Source organism: Rhineura floridana, chromosome 15 (genome assembly GCF_030035675.1).
Source record: "Rhineura floridana isolate rRhiFlo1 chromosome 15, rRhiFlo1.hap2, whole genome shotgun sequence".
In the NCBI taxonomy this organism is placed as follows: Eukaryota; Metazoa; Chordata; class Lepidosauria; order Squamata; family Rhineuridae; genus Rhineura; species Rhineura floridana.
The window spans coordinates 28,099,551-28,108,195 of NC_084494.1; positions in this window are offsets into that span (position 1 = coordinate 28,099,551).

Here is an 8,645-nt window from a genome sequence, read left to right on the forward strand (position 1 = left end):
AAATTCAATATTTGAATATTCCATAGCGGTCCTTTCTAAACAATTGTGTTAGTTTGCTTAATGGAACCAATTATTGGGCAGTTACACATTCTGTTAACACAAGGATTTATGACTGCACAATGGAACTCCCCCCTCCTCGCCTTGTGCACACCTTGCACCCTCCCCAAATATGTGCCAAAAGGTTGGGGGACTCCCAGAGCAGATTTAGAGGGCACACAGCAGGAGGAAAAGGGAGGGGAAGTTCTATTATGCAAGCATAAATACTACTACATTGGATATATTATTACTATTATTATTATTATAGCAATTTATATGCAACCTTTCATTTTGACAAACAATACCCAAACAATTCACAAACAGCTAAACCAAAGGTAAAATAACAAGTGTAAAACCAAAAAGACCTCCGACTGTTCTGTTTCAACCGGGCTAGTCTCATTCTTCTTATTTTTTCCCCAGAGCCCTGTCCTAGGGAAAGTCCTACTTTCCCATCAGCCCAATTTTCAGGAAGGAACTACATTAACTTCAACTCTGGCAGCACCCTCAGGCAGGCAGATCTGGGGAACTGCTTGTTCATTTTCATTTCCCACAACGCTCCTACCGTAGGGCTGTCCTGAGGCACTGTGGGAAATTTAAAAGGCGGCTGAAAGCCACCTGGCACCGCAGCTTTGCTGGTGCCTCTAGTTAGGCCCAAGGCCCACCAACCTTAAGAGGTTCCTTTTTGCTTGTACTTTGCTGAGAGCCCCCTCAAACCTGACTGGTTCTGCTTTGCCTCACCCATTTATGCACAAGGAGCACCCCTAGTTTCATCTATGACAGTTTGGAGGGTACAGCCTCTATGATGAAGGGAAGACTAAACTTCCAAGTATCTGATTCTGGGTAAAAGCAACAAGGCGGTCACCTGTGTGTCTTGCTCTCCATGTTTACCCAATGGCATATGGCTAGTCAGTGCTAGAAAGGGAATGTGAACTAGGCAGGTTCTTGTCTAGCAAGACAGTTCTTAGATTCTGATATTATGGGTTGGATTCAGCCTGAGGTTGCCATCCTGACAGTTACCCCCAGTGAATTTAATAAAGCTTACTTCTGTGGTAGGACATGGTTAGGACTGTGCTGTTAGTCACAACTAATTTAAGCCCCACCTATTTCAGTGGGGCTACTCTAAGTATGATGAACAGAGCAATCCTAATTATAAGAAGCCTTCAGAATTGACGCCGGCTTAAGTTAAGCCTGCGTAACATGTTGTCCCTATTCCAAACTCCGTTCAGGAGCGGGGCTACTTTCAGAAGAGCCAATCCTATTACCTCTTACTCAAGAAGCAATACCTCTTTTTCACATTGCTAGCTGCCATTTTTCTACGTATATTAAAAATAATGATCTATTTTTTATCTCATTCTCTGAGTGTGCATCCCTAGGTAGCCAAAATGGCAGTATCCACAAACACAAGAGGACTGGGGGAACCCTAACAGTTGCAGAAGTACAGAAAATTTAAGAGGGAAAATCCTCAGCCCAATGTTGAGGACTCAGCATGCTCAGTCAGGAGTCCAGGACTGAATGCTAACCGACCACTGGGGTGGTGGCAGTGGAAAACCAGAGGGAGGGGGAACGGAATGGAAAAGAGCATGGCTGACTGGCTCCCTGAAGAGGAGCACTCCATGCCACAACATTTTATTGCAGATCCAACTTGTGTATATAAAAAAAAAATGAAAGTGCCCCTTCTGTGTCCACACATCTGAGTCTTTCGCTTTGACGCAGATTTGCACTGTTGTTCCCCTTTGGGCCTGGCTGGCCATTTTGCCAAATCCAGGGGAAGAATTGGTGAAAGAAGGTGGCAGTTGCCTAGCAACCAAAGGGCAAACTCCCTGACCTCTTCTGGAACTGACGGTAATGAACCCAATTCCTTGATCTCCTGACTCTTGCTCTCTCGTTGCCTATTGTCCTTCAGGTTTCACTGGAGGGATGGGCCTGATCAATTTCATGAGATCAGCAACCGAGGAGCCCAACACTTTCCTCTCGTGGTCCCTGGCACCAGGGTGGTTCTCTGTCATTCTGGTATCCATGGCAGGTATGAGATGCTTAAAACACTGGGGGCTGTCGAAAGATGGCAGGACTTAGATGAAGGAGGCTTCCTGAATCCCAGCAGGGAAGGGCTAAGGACAGGGCTCAGTGTATGCTAGATAATTAATTGCAACCCCAGTTATGAAATCTGGTACCTTGGGACATTCCATTCAGGATCCTGAAAAACAGCAAGGTAACCATCCCTGAAGCCAGAGGAGGCTGGTCTGTGAGGGCGAATGGAGCACTGCCCCACCAACTTTGCTCTGCCCTTAGCCACTCCCTGTCTGCCTGCCTTCTTAGTTACATCTAAGGCTGGCCCTAGCTGTCAGCTCCCTCCTCCTTGGCCTCAGTGTTGCCCTTGTAGAATGCAGCAAGGAGGAGTGTCGGGACAAAGCTAGAATGAGCTGACTGCCTGTTATTGGCTCTGACTCCATTTACTGTTGGCCTCTCTGCCTTCCAACCTGGTAGTCCCAGTGGGCATCAGCCACCACTGCTTGAAGTTTGGCAGCAGCATAACACACCAGTGTGCATGATTAAGTAGGATGAGCTCACTGATGAGTTCAATAAGCACATAAGTGGGGATGGGGATTGTGCCCACAGGCCAAGCATCCTTAACACAGATGAGCCCACCCCAGGGGTGTAGTCATCCAGGGTCTCAGAGTGTCTTAGACCCCTTACGTTTTTGAGACCAGAGTCCCAGCAGGGTCCCTATTTCTCCAGCATCCTATGAGCCAATCAGCATGAGTGTGTTAGCCGTTGAGAAAAGTCTTCTAACTTTCCTTGTCCTTTCATGCTGTTTGAAGCCAATCAGAGTGAAAGGAGGTGAGTCAGCTGCTGAGAATACTCTTTTCAGCAGCTAACACTCTCCCTTTGCATGCTTATTGGTTCCTATGGACATCTGATGTTGTGGGAGAAGGCATTAACAAAGATCTCATTCTCAACTCAGCAGCAAAAAAAGGGGGAAGGGTGTAGCTGTGACTATCATGAAGGGACCCCACACTTCTGTATTTGCCACTACACTACTGGCCCACCCAGTGGCCATACCACCTTGGTGGCTGTACATTCTGAATTAATGAGAAAGGACCTGCAGCTGCACAGTTTCTTCAGCTGATTGGGAGTCTTATTGGCCAATCAGAATTCCTGATTGGGTAGAAGGGGAGCACTAGGCGCATATAGCAGGGCTAATGCAGAATGTGTAGCCTCAGGGGGCTCTGTCCAGTGGCCACATCTGTGATGGGCAGTGTGGAGCAAATGGTACCCCCCTCCCCAAATCAAGGTGTGGAGTGCCTAAGGCAGGCACTGGAGGCAGGAAATCCCGCAAGGGCCTCTCCGCCTCCCTGGCAGTGAAAATACACCAACAGTCAATGGCATAATTATAATGCAGTGCCCTGTGGTTATACTCCAAACCAGCTGCCTGAGGCAGCTGCTTCACTTTGCCTAATGGTAGGGCCTGCCCAGCTGGGGCTCTCAAACTTCAGCAATTGCCCAAGAATACCATACCCTGATGCTGGGCCCACGTAAGAGGTTAAGCTAGAACAGCCAGGACATAAACCCCAAGGAGCCCAATATAGAACATAGGAACTGCCTTAAAGTGAGTCAGATCCATTGGTCCATCCAGCTCAGTGCTGTCTGCTCATTTGTGAGTGACTTCCCTGCAAGGAAGCCCCTCAGCAGCAACACACAACATGCGCTCCACAGGACTGGACCCTCTGTTTACCAGCCTGTAAGTCCTGCTTCAGAGGGCAGGGCATCATGCAGGAAGAAGAGGCCAGGCAAGAAGCAAGCCTGGCGGAAGCATGCCCAGCAGGAAAAAACTTTCTCCCAGAAATTAAATTGTTTTTGATATTTTTTAAATTGTGTTTTTAAATTGTTTTTTGTGTTTTGAAATTTGTATATTTGTTTTTATTGTTTTTAGTTATTGTAAACTGCCCAGAGAGTTTTGGCTATGGGGTGGTATATAAAAGTAATAAATAAATAAAAAAGCAGACAGTCAAGGTAGGTCCCTTGCTCTCAGCATGGTTTTCCTCCTTTTTCCCATCCAATGATTATATCTCCTTCCTGCTTGACACCCCGCCCTCTGACAGCTCTGGATCACTTTGAGCCACCATCCCATCGCGCAGCTAACCAGGGCTGTGTCAGCTAGACCCGAGTGACACCTGAATCAGCCCGATTTGGTCCGGAACTTGGCCAAGTGCAGCGGACAGCCTTATTATTTGCTATGTATCTCTTACAATTTTTCAATTCATTTTTTCAATTAAACATTTTCCTGGCTGGTTTACAGGAGCCAATAATGCATAATTAAGCCGTTTCAAATGGTAAAAGTCAGCCCTAAATAAGAAGGCAGGATATTTTTAAAAATATTTAAAAAGCCCTGGGGAAATTAAAAGGTCTTTGCCAAGCACCCGAAAGACAACACCGTAAGGAAAGAATTTCCTCTCCCCTCTTGCCATTCATGTCATTCAGATGGTAAGGAACCTAGAAGAGAACCTTTGAGGAAGATCTTAATATAAACCAGGGAAGGGGAACTTTTTTCAGCCCAAGGGCCACATTGCCTCATGGGAAACCTTCCAGGAGCTGCATTCCAAAAGTGGGTGGAGCCACAGTCCAAAAGTGGATGGGGCCAATGCCAGAGAGTGGGCGGAGTTACCGTTATACATTACAAGTGTATGGTCAGATTGACAGCAACCAGACAGACAGACAGGCAGATAGACAGGAGGGCTTACACGCTGAAATAAATTTCTTTTGCCTTGCAGGAGTTTTTCACTTGGTGGCAAAGAGGTGGGAGGAGGACGAAATTGCCGAAAACCTTCTCGCAGCCACAACTATATTGACGTTGCAAGAGGACTGCATGGCAGACAGTGCCTCTCAATACGCCCTCAGGAAGAAGAGGAGGTGGAAACTGGAATCTGAGATAGCTCTGTGAATTCACTCAGCGAGATATATAAGTGGTGTCAAGTTGGGGTGGGAAGGGTGTGTGTTGCCGAAGTGCCCTCCAGACACCCAATGGGATCTGAGTTGTGGGGATTAGGAGAGAAGACATGTAACAAGATGATCTCTGCTACAACAGATTCCCTCAGAGTGTAGCAAACATCATATGTCATCATCATCCCATGCTTGGAGATATGCTCATGTCCCTATGTTGGGTGTCATATTCAGTTGCCCCCAGGCAAAAAGTGATGGATGAGGACATCAAGGTACAGTGATGTCATTCTGGCCACATATATGCTGTTTCTTTGTTCTGTATTCCTCCTTAATAAACTCCTTTAACATGCACATCCTATGTCTCTGCTCTTCTGGATTAACCTGCAGCTATCTCTGATAGATGCTGTAGTAGGAATGAGGAACCAGTGGCCTCCCATATGTTGCAGGACTACAACTCCCATCATCCCTGATGGAAGTTGGAGTTCAACAACATCCGGAGGCCACAAGTTCTCAACCCGTGTCAGAGACTAAAGTGGCGGTCAATCAAGCGTGAATGCTTTCACAAGGGGAAAAGGTTATAGCTCAGTGGCAGAGTACAGGCTTTGTATACAGGGCTCAGGTTCAGTCACCTGTGTCACCAGGTAGAGCTGCAAATGTCCTATGTCTGAAATCCTGGTGGACAGTACCGAGCCTGATGGGCCAATGGTTTGACTTGGTATAAAATGGCAGATCCTATGTTCCTACAAGAGACCTGATGTGGGGAGAGGGGGATCTTCTGAAGAGCCCCTAGCTCTCTCCTTACAGGAAGTGGGTTAGGTTTGGAGGGCAAGGACTAACCATCGTTTGCTGATTCAAACGTCACAGGAAACTTAAGTCAGTGCTAAACTGCAAAGGGAGGCCATGCATAAAAGCCCGCAACTTCATTTTGAATGCCTGAATTAAGCCATTGTTGTGAGGAGCAGTGATGATGGGATTGTAGTCCAGCCACATTTGTAGAGACATTAAGGGTGAGGTGGCCCCAAAGATGGCCTGCACTACTACTGCTTAAAGGTTAACAATGGACAAGCAGGAGCAAGGGGTTTTCCTCAGATGCCTCTGGTTAAGCTTGTTAAAGTGTGTAATACACACACACTACACATAATCATACTACACCACAGAAGTTATAGCCGCCAGTCAAACAAAAAATATTGTTATAGGATTGAGGGTTGTAATGGATGATTTATTTGGATCCCTTTCCAGCCTCTGATCGGGAATTGGGAATCTGTACAGGTGGAATTGGAGCAGAGGAACTTAAGTCAGGCTACCTCCATTCATAAGTAAACCAGCCAGATGGGTGACTAATAAATGTAATAAATAATAATAATAATAATAATAATGATGATGATGATGATGATGATGATGATGATGATGATGATGATGGCCAGTGTCTTTGTTTGCTGGATGGACCAAATCTGTATATATAAGAATGTGGTCCAAAGAAGTCCAGTTGACATAAGAAATCTTGGAGGAGAGTGATTCCCCACCCAGCAACAAGGAAGTAGTTTCTGTGTTTTAGTGTTATTCTAGGTGAAACTGGGAAGACACGCAGAGAGACCTGTGTCTGAACCCCAAAGCTATGGGCTTTGGGAAGCAACATCTGTTGGACTGTTAATGCTGAGAACCCCTCCATCTTAAACTCAGGTTGTATATATGTGTAAACTTACCATACATCCTATAAGACACGTCTCCAGTGACCTTCATTCCAAGGAAACCAAGCCCTGGGTAAACACAGTAACCCCTGGAAGTCTTGCGCCACTCAGACCTATATAACACAAGCAAACTGCAGGGTATTAACAAAAATTGGAACTATTCCCATACCTCTATTATTAGTCTAGGGTAGTTTAACAGCTTTACCTTGATTGGCCTTTGACAACCACAGACCCTCCAGATATTTTGGATTCTGATTGCTAGGGGCTGATAGGAGTTGTAATCCAAAACATTTGGAGTGTAGTGTAGTGGTTAAGGTATTGGACTATGACCTGGGAGACCAGGTTTCGAATCCCCACATCATGAAGCTCACTGGGTGACCTTGGCTCAGTCACAGCCTCTGCCTCATGAAAACCCTATTCATAGGGTCTCCATAAGCCAGAATCAACTTGAAGGCAGTACATTTACATTTAGCCTGGCAAACGCTGGTCAATATGTTTTTTGTGTGTGTGAGACTACAAGATTTGCCCACCATGACATTAAATAAATCTTAGCCACTTATTTGGGTGAAGTTTAATCAAGGAAGTCTGCATGCATTTCTGCAGGAAAAAAGACAAATACAACAGCGTTTTGAAAAAAGAAAGCATCCTTCAGTTTTACATGGTGCATGCAAACCCTATTAGAAGACTCATTCCCTCTTCTGTGTACATGAAGGTGAAACAATGACTCTTCTGATCTGGTACCTGCTATCTGCACCTTGTGTAAGTGCTTATATTAAAAATAATTGACTTTTTATTCAAGCTGTTGTCCATAAGTTGGGGTTGCCACTTTAATTAACTGAAAGGGATTTGACCAATTAATTTAATAATTGACAAAAAGTTGTTTTGCATCCTTTTTGTGAGCCACTGTGGGAATACCTATTAAAGCAGGGGTGGAGAACAAGTGGCTCTCCAAATATTGCTGGACTACCATCCCTGACCATTGGCCATGCTGGCTGGGGCTGATGGACGTGTTGGAGTCCAACATTGGAAGGGCCACAGATTAGACATATTGGGTATCTATATCATAGGGAACTGTATCGGTTAAAAGAAGCAGCCTTACTCTTGAACTTTCACTGTATTAAACTATGCATGCTCTAGGCAACTCTTAAAGGTACCAGAGCCAAGTGAGCATCTGGATCTGGCCACCCTGCTCCTGCTGGCTGATGTGCTTGGAAGCAGCAACATTGTTTTTGCAATTCCAAGGTGCAGAGGCCATTTCAAGGTGTTGACATTTTCGTTCCATTCCTGTTTAGCAGGACACAGAGACTGGGAGATCGCAGAGACTGCAGGAAAATCATCTTACAATTACTTATTTTCTTTCTTATTTTCTCTTCAAAAATGTTTTAATTTATTTTTGGTATACAAATATCAGTACATTATACAACAGTGCATTCATACATGACAAAGAAAAAACAGTACTGTATATTTGACAGTTATTTCTAATCAGGACGTGTCACTGCGATTTTCTGTTTTCCTGCTTCAGACGTTACATTCGTGTCACGAATAGAATACGAGGCACAGCAGGGTGCAATAAAGTCTGAATTAGCACTCGCCCGGTACATTGCTCAGGTGAGTAAGCCAGTCTTGAGAATAACGATGTGCACGTTTCAGCGGGATGCGTTAATATTTGAACTGGTTCGAACATGACACGCGTCATACCCTCTCACCCACATTCCTAGAGAAGGCTCAGAATTTACCCTTGATCAGCCCTCCCTTGCAGTCGGGAGTGGAGGGGGGATCTGAACTTTTATTGGCTGTCTTTTGACTTGGAGGTGGGGTATAAATCAAGCAATGCTGACTATTGATTGGAATGAGCTCACACGCTCTCCCGCGTCCAATGCTATTATTGGCTAAAACGATACATCATTCATCATATGGAAGGCAAGGCTAGGGTTTGCCCCCGCCCCCTTACGCCCTCATCCCGAATTGTTCGATTGGCTTGTG